The following is a 14,225-nucleotide window of genomic DNA, read 5'->3' as shown; positions in this document are numbered from 1 at the left end:
GCTGCACAGAGAGATTTCCCTGTCTCTTCTCTGCTCTCACAGCTCCCGGGTCTCAGCCTTGGTCCGGGCCCCGCCTCTGCACGTAGGTCGCCAGAGGGCGTTCATTCCTCGCTCAGACAGGACGGGGTTTAAAGGAGCCGCTGATTCGGGGGCTCTGGCTCACTCAGGCCGAGGGGAGGGAGGGGCACGCAGTGTGGGGCGGGCCTGCGGTGGCAGAGGCCGGCGTGACATTGCACCAGCCCAAGGCGCTCCGTGCGCTTTCCCGGGGAAGCCATCCCTGGGTCCCGGGACCCCGACAGTGGCGGGGGCTGTACAGGCTCCCTGGAAGGTGGGGTGGCCAGTGACCTGCGCTCACACACAGGACTTGTGGCGGCGGCAACAGCAGCCCCAGCGTCCCACGCCCGTCTCCGGGGTCCGCACCTTTAGCCGCGGCTCACGCCCGTCTCTGGAGCTCTTTTAAGCAGCGCTCTTAATGCCCTCTCCTCGCGCACCAGGAAACAAAAGGGAAGAAAAAGTCTCTTGCCTCTTCGGCAGCTCCAGACTTTTTCCCCGGACTCCCTCCGGGCCAGCCATGGTGCACTAGACCCTTCAGGCTGTGTTCACGCCGCCATCCCCAGTCCTCTCCCTGTGCTCCGACCGAAGCCCGAGCCTCAGCTCCCAGCCCTGCCTGCCCCGGCGGCCAAGCAGACAAGCCTCTCGGGCTGGTGTGTGCCTGAGGGCACCGATCCTCTGTGCGGGAATCTCTCCGCTTTGCCCTCCACACTCCTGTTGCTGTGCTCTCCTCCGCTACTCCGAAGCTTTCCCCCTCCGCCACCTGCAGTCTCCGCCCGTGAAGGGGCTTCTAGTGTGTGGAAACCTTTCCTCCTTCACAGCTCCCTCCCACTGGTGCAGGTCCCGTCCCTATCCTTTTGTCTCTGTTTATTCTTTTTTCTTTTGCCCTACCCAGGTATGTGGGGAGTTTCTTGCCTTTTGGGGGGCCTGAGGTCTTCTGTCAGCGTTCAGTAGGTGTTCTGTAGGAGTTGTTCCACGTGTAGATGAATTTCTGATGTATCTGTGGGGAGGAAGGTGATCTCCACGTCTTACTCTTCCGCCATCTTCCTGCCTTCCCAAGGCTTGATTTTTGACACAAGATATGATCTATCCTGGAGAATGTTCCATCAGCACTTGAGAAGAAAGTGTATTCTGTTGTTTTTGGATGGAATGTTCTATAAATATCAATTAAGTCCATCTTTTTAAATGTGTCATTTAAAGCTTGTGTTTCCTTATTTATTTTCATTTTGGATGATCTGTCCATTGGTGAAAGTGGGGTGTTAAAGTCCCTACTATTATTGTGTTACTGTCGATTTCCCCTTTTATGGTTTTTAGCATTTGCCTTATGTATTGAGGTGCTCCTTTGTTGGCTGCATAAATATTTACAATTGTTATATTTGCTACTTGGATTGATCCCTTGATCATTATGTAGTGCCCTTCTTTGTCTCTTGAAATAGTCTTTATTTTAAAGTCTATTTTGTCTGAATTGAGAATTGCTACTCCAGCTTTTTGATTTCCATTTGCATGGAATATCTTTTTCCATCCCCTCACTTTCAGTCTCTATGTGTCCCTAGGTGTGAAGTGGGTCTCTTGTAGACAGCATATAGATGGGTCTTGTTTTTGTATCCATTCAGCCAGTCTATGTCTTTTGATTGGAGCATTTAATCCATTTACATTTAAGGTAATTATCGATATGTATGTTCCTATTCCCATTTTCTTAATTGTTTGGGGTTTGTTATTGTAGGTATTTTCCTTCTGTTGTGTTCCTTGCCTAGAGAAGTTCCTTTAGCATTTGTTGGAAAGCTGGTTTGGTGGTGCTGAATTCTCTTAACTTTTGCTTGTCTGTAAAGCTTTTAATTTTTCTGTCTAATCTGAATGAGATCCTTGCTGGGTACAGTCATCTTGGTTGTAGGTTTTTCCCTTTCATCACTTTAAATATGTCCTGTCACTCCCTTCTGGCTTGCAGAGTTTCCACTGAAAGATCAGGATCAGCTGTTAACCTTATGGGGATTCCCTTGTATGTTATTTGTTGCTTTTCCCTTGCTGATTTTAATATTTTTCTCTTTGTATTTAATTTTTGATAGTTGGATTAATATGTGTCTTGGCATGTTTCTTCTTGGATCCTCTGTGCAGGAATCTCTCCGCTTTGCCCTCTGCACCCCTGTTGCAGTGCTCTCCTCCATGGCTCTGAAGCTTCCCCCCACCCCACCCCCCACCTCCTTGTCTCCACCAGTGAAGTGGCTCCCTAGTGTGTGGAAAGTTTTCCTCCTTCAGGGCTCCCTCCCAGAGGTGCAGGTCCCATCCTTATTCTTTTGTCTCTCTTTTTTCTTTTTTCTCTTGCCGTACCCAGGTATGTGGGGAGTTTCTTGCCTTTTGGGAAGTCTGAGTTCTTCTGTCAGCATTCAGTAGGTGTTCTGTAGGAGTTGTTCCACATGTAGATGTATTTTTGATGTATTTGTAGGGAGGCAGGTGATCTCCACGTCTTACTCCTCTGCCATCTTGAAGGTCCTCCGCCCAAGGTGTTCTTTTTTTTTTTTTTTTTTTTTTTTCTTTTTTTTTTTTTGCGGTATGTGGGCCTCTCACTGTTGTGGCCTCTCCCGTTGTGGAGCACAGGCTCCGGATGCGCAGGCCCAGCAGCCATGGCTCACGGGCCCAGCCGCTCCGCGGCATATGGGATCCTCCCAGACTGGGGCACGAACCCGTATCCCCTGCATCGGCAGGCGGACTCTTAACCACTACGCCACCAGGGAGGCCCTTAAGGTGTTCTTTTTAATGTTTATTTGAGAGGGTTTTTTTTTAAATGTTCAAATATTAGAAGTATTTTCATTTTCTCCAACTTAGGAGTTCAAACAAACATCTTTGTTATTTTTATTTTTATGTTTGCTTATATGAAGCCTATAAATTTATTTTGAATATTCACCTAGAATATATGTATGCACAGAGTGCGCAATATGGTTTCTGTATGTATTCCCTAGCTAGGCTTATGAGTACAGTGGTAAAAACTTGTAGCTTCATAGATGCAATGTATGTACATTAATGTGTTAGAAAGAAAATAATCTGTGGGAATTTAGTAAGATACCTCATTCTAGGGAAAAAGTATTGTTTTCAAAAATATTCTTAATCTACCAGAATATTAATATTTAAGATAATGTTTATCATGAAAAAGCAAAATTTGACTAGGATCTTCAGAAAGATAAAAGTTAACTAATCTGTATTTTCCTTCCTTTCAAAGTATTTTAGAAGTAAAGATTTAAACCATTTTAAATATAAGAATATTTTTAGAACAATTTGTTTCTGAATATTTTTCCAGACATTGCTATAGGGAAAAATATCTAATTGCTTTTGACACTTGTTACAAAAATCTCAGCTTAAATATACTAAGAACCAAAATAATTTTAAATTATAATTGGTCAGTACAGATGATAAATGTCCACTGAATGAGTTTTACAAATAGAAATATAAGAATTGGAATAGTATGTTTTGATTGCAACTTACACTAAGGCAAGTCCAAAAAGTGTGATCATTTCTGAAAAAAGAATTATTAATGTTTACAAGTTAACTACTAGGACCAGAATGCTCTGTTTTCAGATATTAATTTGTCAGTCACAGGAGGAATATTTGTGTAATGTCATGAAATGAACTAGAATTCTTTCATATTTATCCCTTGGATCTTTTCCTTTTGAAAGCTAAAATAGTAAAATGCAAAAATTGTTTCAAAATAAGAGAGTACTCAATAACTCTCAGCTATGCTATTCAAAGTGTATAAATGTGGGTTGAAAATATTTTCTCTCTTTTCCTTCTTCATGTATTACTTTATTTAACGTGGGATTCACTAACTTAAAAAAACTTAAATGCAGAAAATACAAATGGTGAACTGCAAATACACAAAATGATTATTAGATATTAAGACTGTGTGATCTTTCTATCATAGAAAACTCTTTTAAATAGAGATTTAAATCATCTACAAAATATCAAACAAAAAAATCTAAAGACTTCTTCCTGAGGTTAGCATAAAGACATTTTAGGTATCTAGGGATAGCAGTTTCAAAGAATAGAAAGTACTACTCTTCCACTTCCGTATCAAAACTGTTCTCCACCTCTGAGGGGGAGCAGGTCCATAAGCACTCTGCAGCTACCCAGAGTTAGTCCATGGTGCTTTTGGTTTTTCATTTTTTTCCAACCTAACGCAATTGATGTTTACTTACAAACTGTTATTTTTCCTCCCTTAATATATCTGACTTTTGACTGACAGCAAGTTTATTCAGTATCTGAACTTGAATGGCATTGAACGCTTCAGATACTCTTTTCTCTTGCCAAGTCTCTTCTCGGAAGAAGACAAGACTCTCTGTTGATTCTGAGGGAAGTGCTTTCTATGCATATGTGATTTTTATTCATTGAAATGCATGACAAATGTTGAATAAATAATATCTACAGATACAATGTGTGCATTTGTTCAATGTATACAACACTCAAACTTCTAACATCGTTATGGTTCTTCAGCATGTTTATGTACAAATGAAGCTTTCTCAGTCAATCTCGGAAAACTGTTTATTTAACCTCAAAAGCTTGACTGAAGCCAATAAAAGCAAGATAATTCACAATAAAGAGCGAATCTCCGTTCTGACACTTCTATTCATTCTACGGTATTAAACTTTCCTTTTTCCTTTTCCTTTTTAAAGTAGAGTTATAGAAAGGTTTTCACATTTAAAATTCCCCACAGACAATAGCTTAAAAATAGTCACAATACAATAAACAGCCAGGAAGTTTAAGCATACTTCCCTGAAGTGCAGGTAAGTCAGCAAGTAGAAGATTAACATTTAATGTGACAGATCCATATCTGTTTACTGTGCTTTAGAGCAAAAGGAATACCATTTTAAAGGAGAATCAGTGGAGACTATTATTCATCTGAACACACTTTGGGAAACAGCGGACTAAGAAATGGTGTAAAAGGATTTCACGTTAGTTGTTATATTCTTTGCATGACTCACTTCTGGATTTTACTGCTACTTCTCTTAAGTTTCAATTACTTGACTAGCATCATGGGGACATATGGGTTAAAAATGTTTCTGAAATGCGACGTTTATATTCTTATTTTGTGACTTTTAAGTAGTATCTCATATTTCTGAATGGATGATTACAGAGTATAGTGTGTAAACACTAGTGTTATGGACTGAATTGTTTCCCCCAGATTCCATATGTTGAAGCCTTTACCCCTAATGTATCCGTACTTGGAGACAGGGCCATTAAGGATGTAATTAAGGTTAAATGAGGTCATAAAGGGGGGATCAAATCCAATAGGTCGTTGTACAAAGAGGAAGTTATACCAGAAGTGCACTCTCACAGAGAAAAGGCCATGTGAGGACAAAGCAAGAAGGTGACTGACTGTCTGAAAGCCAAGAAAAGAGGTCTCAAGAGAAACCAACTCTGTCAGCACCTAGATCTTAGAATCTCCAGTATCCAGACTGTGAGAAAATAAATTTCAGTTGTTTAAGCCAAGAAGTCTGTGGTACTTTGTTACGGCAGCCTTAGCTGAGTGATACAACTCCCAAATTGCAGGTAAAGTATATATAAACACTTTCGTTTTTCTGAAGCTGTTTTAAACATTTTCCTATAATTGCCCAATTTCATTTATTCTATGAGACTAAATGCTAGACAGTTGTGTCCAAATAATATAGAAACTAAGATGACCTTTCAAATGGGAGAAAGGGAGATAAACATTTTACCTTAGTACACTATTTTCTTTAATTTGCTAGTAATGCCCATCCCCAAATCTCAGAGGTGGTAAAACTGCTTTTTTCCTACTTATAAAATAGTTGTTACTTACATAGCTATTAGAGCTTTTAAAACATCGTAAAAAAGAAATAAAAATCCTTCACTCAATACCTTTTCCATTTTAGTAACATCTTTAACCTAAATCCATTCTGATAAATTTTACATAATTACTTCATTCAGTTCTTGGTAAAGATAGTGAACAATGGTTCACTAAATTACATTAAGTTAATCAGCTCTCACTAGATGAAACATTTTTACAAACACAAAGCACTATAACCTCTTCTATACACTTCTGTTGCATTTGTTAATGGTCAAGGCCTTGGAGGGTAGGGAAGAGATTCTAATTCAATTTGAATTATTTCCAAAGTAGATGCAGTAGCTTTCTGTTGATAATTAAGTACTGACTATACATAAAGTTTACTTAATAGTATGTCAAATAGTTATTATTTTCTTATGTTTTCAATTTTAGTTATTTTAAATAAGCATATATTTATTGAATTTCAGATGCACATAGGATATGGGTATGTATAGTGAATAAAAAGTAGTCTCTGCCATTCTGGATTTTAAATATAGTGAGAAAGATAAACAATAATTTAACAATATAAACAGATGACTAGCATAAATCAAAGGAGCTAGTTCCAGTGTCAGGATCAGAGATGGGGTAAGGGTGTGCCCTCCCTGCTTTTAAAGAGAATCAACAAGAAGGAGCCAGACACCTGAGGAGACATGAAATGTGAGGGAAAGCTGAGGTTTTATGCTTGAAAACCCTAATGTGGGGGACAGCTGGCCCTGTGTGAAGAATAGAAAGGAGGACTTTAGACCTGGGCAGTGGTGGACAAAAGGAAGAGTGCTTAAGATAAAGTAAGAGTGATGAGAAAGGTCTCAGCGTGTGGCTCAAAGACCATAGAAAGAGTCTGGGTATTAATGAGAGGACAAACAATGCAAATTTTAGGAGCCACATTATTGTTGAAGGGTGGCAGACGAAGAATCTTTTTCTCTCAGAATGTAATAGTGAGACTGTCAATAAAAGAAAGGGTAATAGGGACTTCCCTGGTGGCGCAGTGGTTAAGAATCTGCCTGCCAATGCAGGGGACACGGGTTCGAGCCCTGGTCTGGGAAGATCCCACATGCCACAGAGCAACTAAGCCCGTGTGCCATAACTACAGAGCCTGCGCTCTAGAGCCCACAAGCCACAACTACTGAGCCTGCGCTCTAGAGCCTGCAAGCCACAACTACTGAGCCCATGTGTCACAGCTACTGAAGCCCGTGCATCTAGAGGCCGTGCTCCACAAGAGAAGCCACCACAATGGGAAGCCCACACACTGCAACGAAGAGTAGCCCCCACTCGCCGCACCTAGAGAAAGCCCATGCACAGCAATGGAGACCCAACGCAGCCAAAAATAAATAAATAAATAAAATTTATAAAAAGGGTAATAAAGAATATCTGTTACTGTTAGATCTTCTAATACTTTTATTAACAACTGATAGACGATAGAATTATTATAGTTTGTTTTCCCACGTCAATTGTCCATATGATAAAAAGAGGAAGAGGACAAGGAGGAGGAAGAAGAGGAGAAAGGAAAATAAATAAGACATTATTTTGTTTCTTAAGTTAACCCCTTACAGAGCATTAAAGCCAGAGATGATACCACACTTTGTATGGATTTCATTCTAGTAAAAACAGCTTCTTGCTCTACAGCTTCTATACTGTAAAGGACCTCTCTAAAATAAATTGCAATTTTCCTAGGAGAGATAAAGAAGTCCTAATGCATGTGCACTGTAGCTTAACATAAAGCACACCATCTGGTGCTTGCTTTTTATTTGGCAATGATCTATAATGACATATTATAACAGATTTTATCTGTTAATTACTAGGTAGCAAAAGTGATTCTGCTCTCAAATTCAATAGAGCAAAATAAAAGTTACAGTAATGGAAAAAGTGTTCCTTAAGAATTGAAAAATTACTTCAGAATTCATAAGTCTGTTTTGTACAATATTACTATTACTCACTGGTATACAAATTTATAGCAGAGGTTTAGAACATTTCTTACTGCCTGCATTTCCATTTTCTATATCATAGATGTTTTCATGATGGTGAAGGCCTTACTATGTGTTATGGATCAAACACTAAGATACATATACAGCGAAAGAACTAAAAGTTGTCTTATTTTTTAAACTGATGTAAATCCAACGGCTTAATTAAGGTGCATCTCTATACTTAGGATATGGACAAAAAACTGTAAATTTATTTGAAAATGTATTTTTCACATAGCAAAATGTGAAAGAATGTGAAGAATCAAATTAGAAATGGATAACAGGTGATATCAAGACAGATGATCCAAATGGTCACTCCTCAGGAACATCGTTAAAGAATTATTTTGATCAGCTAAACCTCCCAGAGGCCTGGAGATCTGCTGTTGTATTGGAAATAAAATACAGTTGGAAATATATTTTCTTTACATGAAGCCAGACAGCTAGAGGAACATTTATAGGAACACGGGTCAACATTTTCACTCTTTTAAAAGACATCAGTGACACTGATGGGTACCCTATCTGCTAGAAGTTGTCACTTGCAGGATTAAGTCAAAGTAATTTTGTCCCCTTAAACCTTTACATTTAAAGGATTGAAAGAGAAATCATAAAGTTATATAGACAAGTGGAAGGAGTTCTCAAAGATTCTATGTCCAATCAAGCTTAATTTGACACTGGATCTACCTTCTATTGCAATCGTAGACTGTAGAATACAATTTTTAAATCTTCTAGAGCTGAAAGAGATAAGCACTTTCACTGGATTTTGAATCAAACAGCAAGTTTGTGTAAGATTTTATTCCTTGTTCTGGGATTACACAGATACACTTTTAACCTAATTTAACCATAGGCTATCAGATGGTACTTCTTTTTAATTTACTTGGTCTATTAGATATTTTCTTCTTAGTCACTGAACTCCCAGTTCTCAGCTTGGCACAAAAGTGCTTAGAATGAAACCAACATTGACTATCTTCCCTGGAAGCCATGACACTAAGTTCTATTCAATGCAAAGTAAGCCAGTCACCTCAGTTGCAGAATAAAAGATCATTTTACTCATATTCAGAATATGTCTTATAATAATGAACTAATATAACACTTTGAATAAATTTTTTCTACAGTGAAATCAGTTGACTAAAGTCAAGATGAAGAGTAACCATCATTGCTTTGACATAAACAATATCATAAATACATCTTTTTAAAATCTGTTGATTTCCCCTAATCATAAGCAAGAGCAAACTATGTCTGGAATTGGTGTACTGGTTCATTTTCATTTCACAATAAGCAATCAATTATCAAATATTTTAATCACAGGAAAACAGATATTTTATCCTGTGGAAAAAAGCTATCTGGCACACATCCCAATATCAATTCTCCACATACTCCTTTTAGAAATACAACTACCCTTTCAGCTAGGTGTGACCACAACACCAGGCTCCAAGATGTAAGTACAAATAATGCATAGACTTTCCTAAAAAGAAACTAACTGCCTTTCCATATCCACCTGCCTCTTCCTGCTGCCTGAAAAATACTAACAACCGAAGCAGCCATCTTAGAGCCAATATGGAAGCCTCATGTTAAACCTGGCAGAAGCACCTCACCGACCCTTGACCTTCAGGCAGTGGTCTGGCACATAAATCACATTTTTTTCAAGGCATTGCATTTCTTATACCAATTTCTCTGCATTCTTAAAAAAAGAAAAAGAAAATAGAAAAAATAATTTGAAAAGCCAAATATTTTATTCCTATAATTTTATAATTTCAATTTTTTTAGTAACTCTGAATAAATGCATTCAGGTGGACTTTAGAATTAATGTCCAGGACTTCTCCAAACTCCCACAGTCGATTTTTTATACCTGTTCTCCACTGCAAAATTCTTAAGCTAACCAAGTAAGTAACCATCTGCTAATCTTTAACAGTAAATAATAAATATCAATCAATATTTGAATTAGAGTAATGTGTTAATCTTTTATAAAGGCGACATCTTGTTGAACTATATTTGATATTTAATGAATATATTTGGATGCAATAAAATTACTGCATATTGAATTATTCTGAATTTTTACTACATTTAACTATATATCACAAATGAAAGCAAAGAGAATACAAATTTAATTTGAAAGCCATACCCACCAAGGCATATAAATGTAAATAAAGCAAGAACAAGTAAAACAATCTATATAGAAACTCTATTCATAGTAGTTATTACTAACAATCAGTATTAATTATTCCTAACACTAATTATTAAAAGCAAGTTAAATACCAACTTTTATTTTCTATTTGATTATATGTGTCTTAGGTGTAACACACCATATCCAGAAAATATATAGCAATTTTAATAAGGTGTCACTGAAGAGAAAACATTTTAAAAATTTTAATAATATATATCACAGTAACATTTTCATTAGTCACTGACATGATCAGACTCTTCTGATATTTTCCTTCTTTTTCAATGCTTATTTTCTCCTTGTCATTACTAATGTATATTTATGCTTTCTTGCATGTTGGACTTTATTAATTTACCACTTAGTTTATCTTTTTAACTTTTTTCAAGTAGATAATATTTGATATACAAACTTATTAAACTTTATATATCTATCATTAATTTCTGTTTATATCTGATTTCTTAATATTGCTTTTTTCAGTTAATTTTGTTTTTTTAGCTTTCTGAATTGAAAATTTTTCAATTAAAAAAAATTTTACTGATAAATGGTCTTAGTATTATGAATTTTCCTGTAATCATGGCTTTAAATGTATTCCACGAATTCTGATATGTGGTATTTTCGTTATTATTTTTTCAAAATTTTTTACTTTGGTCTTGTACTTCCCTGTACACTCAAGAGTTGTTTAAAAGGAGGTATGTAATTTCTAGCTGCAAGATCTTTTGATTGTTTTTTATATTTTTCTATTGTGTTTTGATCAGTGTGTTATTTGAAATGTTTCTACTCTATGGTGCTAAATAATATTTTCATTATACCTTACCATATGACCATTTTTTTCTAAATATCCCATATGCATTTGAGAAAAATTGCTTTCTATATTATCTGCATATGAGGTATATATAAACAATGAATTATATTACTACAAACTATATCTGCTCCATTGTTTTGTTTTTCTTCTTTGAACATTCCTGTTAAAGATGTGATTTTTTCTTTTCCTGTATTCCATTCTAAGATATTTCTCTCTGACTTTATTTCTTTTACATCATTTGAATTTCCTTGTTTTTTTAATCTTGCTTTTATTTAATAGCCCTTATTTTTAAAAAGAATATTTTTGTTATATAAAAATTATTCACAAATCAATGATAAAGTTAACTCAACAATCAAACAGACAAAATGCATAATTCAAAAAGGAGAAAGGAACTTGGAAAAAAGTGTCAATGGTTATATATTCTTGAAGTAGTACATCCTATGTAAGACTGCTACTTTACAACCATGTGAAAGAATATTAATTGTTAACAGAAGAGAACTTGTGACTGGTTAAAGATGGTTAAAGAATGATATTCAAGGATTAAAAGCTTTATGGTTAAAATTTTCTGTGGCTTTTACCTCCCTTGATTATGAGTTCTAAAAAACAGTATCTTATGACTTTCTTATGATATGTGTATTTGTATTTGGTAATAATTTCACATTCTTGGTAATAATTTCACATTTCAAATAATTTGGTAATAACTTTGTACTTGGTAATAATATCAAATTTTCAAAAGGTCACAAAAACAAAAATAGTACAGGTAACAACCATCTACCCTTTACCCATATGCACTTGTTAGTAGTTCACCATTTTGCTTTATTAGTTCCTTTCTTTCTGTTTCATTCTTTCCTTCTTCCTTTTTCTTTGTTTCCTTCTTTTCCTCCCTCCCTCCCTTCCTTTCTTTCTTCCTTCCACCTGCCTATATATGTATCTATCCACATTATGTTTTATTCTTTCGTTCAGATTTATTCTTCCTTGGTCAGCTTGTAGTTTCCTATTCATTTCTGATCAGATTTTATCAGCTCTTTCATTCCTTTCCTTGGTTCAGTCAATTTTGTTTTATTTATTCCTTTTTTTAAACATTATGTTTTCAATTTTGAAACTATGATTCAAGATGATTTTTCAAATCTACAAATGTTTGCTTTAAGATAAGTAATTCAATTTTGAGTGTCATGTTACAGTGTTCTTCTACTCACACTGTTTTTTGTCTTTTGGGGGTTTTATGGTATGGAAAATATTTGCACTTGAATTGTATAGCATCACATTTTTCATTTAATTTTGTCACAATTTTCAGGAGGAAAAGTTGCTCACTTCGACTAAGCTGGATGAATGAAACTTGACAGAAAGAGTAAGTGAGGCTACAGATGCCCAGTGGATAATCTATGCTACTCCTGCATCCCACCACTGGATGCCTGCTGGTGGTCTCATATCAAGATTTGAATTTGGGAAAGGAGGAGAAAGGGAAGATAGGATGAATTTCGAAAACAAAATTGGTTTGGCTTACATTTATAGGACATAGAGGAATGTCATATAAATGAAAATTTGATCTTATCTAAAATGTTTGATAATTTCCTGGTTGTAAAAGGCTGGGACAGCACCCTATAAGCAGAGAAGGAAGAGTAAATGCTGTGTGAGATACAGGAATTTTGTTGTTGTTGTTGATGGAAGAGAAATGTCAAGTATAAAGAGTAAAAATGCAAGAGGGCCAAAAATGTGTGGCCTCTGGAGTAGGTGTGCTGGGAAGTAAAAGAATACACTACACATTTTGAAAGCACAGGATGAATGAATCCCACAGGCCAGCTTTGAGGCCTCAGCCAAGGATGCCAGCCTCTGTCTTTCTTTCTCTCTGTAGGAGGGATTCAGAACTCTTTCTCTGTCAATACCTGTGCAAGATGCTCCAATTGCATGAAATGTGAGACATCTAAACTTCATCAAGTATCTTCAGGGTTTGAGGCAGGGAACAGGCAGGGTTTGAGGCAGGGAACAGGGAACAGGAGAAAAGGACTACCTCCTGACTTCTAACTGGACACCAGCCCCAGAGAGATCACTGGCCACGTGGAGTTTTTTGAGGTACCCTTAAACTTCAACATCAAATAGTGTTAATTAGGAATATAAAGAATTAATTACTGGGTTAGGAATTCCACTTGACCTGGGACATGATCAGTTCAGGGATGCTGACAACACTCAGGAGTCTTGGACAGTAGAAAGTATCAGAATTTAATAGCACCAGAGGAATCAAGAAGGACTAAAGAAGATTAAATATATAAACAAATTGAAAGGGGACTTTTTCACAACAAGAAACATTGCAATAACTGTTTGGGGACAGTCCCCAACTAATGGGTTTAGAATTGACGGGTAAAGAGAGAAAGAAAACAGAGTTTAAAATCTTCTAAAGTTTGGCTAGCTAAAAAGAGAATGATAAAGATTTATCCTTGAGGAGAAATAATTCAAGGAAAAATTAAATGTATTATGTTGTTTTTTAACTGCACTTTGTTATATTTCACTTCAAAGAATTAGTCATGTTGAGCATTTCTGCATGAATAAATGAAAAATTAATGGAGAGGCACTAAGGTAAAAGAGAGGGGAGAGATACATCTTAGATGTCAATCTTCTAAATCTTGAATTGCTCATTTAAAATACTTCTTTCTTTCTCACTTTGAGCATATATGTGGACTCAAATTGCTATAATGTTCATACGTGTTGATGGTGTAATTCATGCAAAAGAAGAAAAAAGAAAGGTGGCGTTAATAATGAAGTGGAGGGCCTCCCTGGTGGCGCAAGTGGTTGAGAGTCCGCCTGCCGATGCAGGGGATACGGGTTCGTGCCCCGGTCTGGGAGGATCCCATATGCCGCGGAGCGGCTGGGCCCGTGAGCCATGGCCGCTGAGCCTGCGCGTCCGGAGCCTGTGCGTCCGGAGCCTGTGCTCCGCAACGGGGGAGGCCACAACAGTGAGAGGCCCGCATACCGCAAAAATAAAAAATAATAAAAAAAAAAAAATAATGAAGTGGAAAAGGAGGCCCCAGACACTCCCTTCCTCCTGGGAAGACACTGAGGAAATACAAAAATACAAGGACCAATTCCTCTTATCAGAAATCCAGATATCACTTATGAGGCATCACTTATGAGGCTCCCCACATGAACAAGAAGCCAGTGCACCACCTCACTGCACTGAGGCAGACAGGAAAACATGGTATATACCATGGAATTTTATTCAACTATAAAAAGAAGGAAATCCTGTCATACTGCAATATGGTATGATATGGATTAACCTAATGGACATTGCGCTAAGTGAAGCAAGCAGTCACAGAACAAATACTGCATGATTCCACTTAGGTGAGGTATGTAATATAGTCAAAATCATCAAAGCTGAAAGTTAAATGGTGGTTGCTGGGGGATGGGTGGAGGGAAAAATAGTGAGTTGATGTTCAA

The sequence above is a fragment of the Mesoplodon densirostris genome, chromosome 3 (assembly GCF_025265405.1).
Source record: "Mesoplodon densirostris isolate mMesDen1 chromosome 3, mMesDen1 primary haplotype, whole genome shotgun sequence".
Taxonomy (NCBI): Eukaryota; Metazoa; Chordata; class Mammalia; order Artiodactyla; family Ziphiidae; genus Mesoplodon; species Mesoplodon densirostris.
The sequence above is the reverse complement of the archived record's forward strand: the minus strand, read 5'-3'. Positions refer to the sequence as shown.